The sequence below is a fragment of the Myotis lucifugus genome, unplaced genomic scaffold (genome assembly GCF_000147115.1).
Source record: "Myotis lucifugus unplaced genomic scaffold, Myoluc2.0 scaffold_61, whole genome shotgun sequence".
NCBI classification, from domain to species: Eukaryota; Metazoa; Chordata; class Mammalia; order Chiroptera; family Vespertilionidae; genus Myotis; species Myotis lucifugus.
This window is the reverse complement of record NW_005871109.1, coordinates 2,539,959-2,541,504: the sequence shown is the minus strand read 5'-3', so window position 1 is coordinate 2,541,504 and position 1,546 is coordinate 2,539,959.

The following is a 1,546-nucleotide window of genomic DNA, read 5'->3' as shown; positions in this document are numbered from 1 at the left end:
TTCATGTCTAGTAAGAACATTTATCTTTTTCTTTTCCTCTCTGAGAGCACCCTCCCAGATGCTCAGAATAGTAATACATTGTTGTTGTTGTTTTCAGGAATCCCTAGATGCAAACATGCCTTTATAGTAATGTGCAAGCCTGCCAATCCATACACTTAGGAAAGTGGTTTACTAGGCTCTAGGGACACTCTGGGGTACCCACTGGATCCAGACACAGGGGTCACTTCCTGGGTTGTCCTTAGTTATAGATTCTGCTGAGGCCAGGCCTCTGCCAGGGCCACTGATTTCCATTCCTGTTCCAGAATTTTCTTTTCTATGGCCCTTCATCTTACTACTTCTTAAAAAAATTATATATATATATATATATACACACACACACATATATAACTTTATTTTTATTGCTGACACTATTACAGATGTCCCCATCTCCATGCCCCCCCACACACACACCTTTGTCCACCTCCAACCAGTCCCAGCCCCCTTCTCTCTGGCCATCACCACACTGTTATCTGTGTCCATGGGTTATGCATATATGTTCTTTGGCTACGCTCTTCACTTTCTTTCATCCGGTCCCCTCCACCATCTTACCACTTTTCAGCAACTACTGACTCTCCTAAAGCAGAGGCAAGCTAGTCCATTGATAGTCCATTAGAGCTTCTGGATCAAGCTTCTCCTGAAGGCAGACCTATCCTTTTATTTTGTTACAAGCCAATAAATTCCACTTTTTGTTTAAGAGTAGTCAAGTTGTTTTTGCTGTATCTGTAGTTTCATAAGTAATAGGCTATGCTGAAGGCAGTCCTGGGTCTGCCCCAAGTCTCTGGGCTTAGTGGGGATCTTTAGATCTCCTCCTCCCTGCTGGTTCCAGGATTCCAGAAGGAACCATCATGCCTCGGGTCCCAGCCATGACAGTTCCATCCTGCCACCAGCCCTGCGCAAGCCCCTGCCCTGTATAATCTCCTCTGACTCCTTGTCTAATGGGCGGGGTCCCACTACCCTTCAGATGTCAACTAACCTTCAGAGGACAATTGCCCACCATGTCCCTGACTAGATTCGTCTGGGAGCCACAGAGAAGTGAGCCTGAGTTGGGGAGTCCTGGGCTCACCATGGGGAGTGAGGCAGTGAGACAGGGGAAAAAGCAAAGGTGCACATGGATTGATTTCTCAACAGAAGTTCTTCTCCTGGGCTCCCTCTGTGGGGCCGGCAGTTCTGAACCTGTGGTCTCCTTTCCTCCATTGTGCCCCAGGGAGAGAGAGGGCAAGGGGCAGTGCAACCACGTGGAAGCCATCGGCTATTATTTTGTAAAGGTGAAGACATGTATATCCTATGACCCAGCAATTCCACTTCCGAGAATAAACCCTGGAGAAACACATGCCTACATACATACCGAGAACGCTCATTGCAGTGTTGCTCATAATAGTCAAAACCTGGAACCAATCCAAATGTTTATCAACAGAAGCATGCATTCATAAACATGGCATATCCATGCAGTGGAATACTGTACGGCTATAAAAAAAAGAACACACTACAGCTACACACGGCAACATGG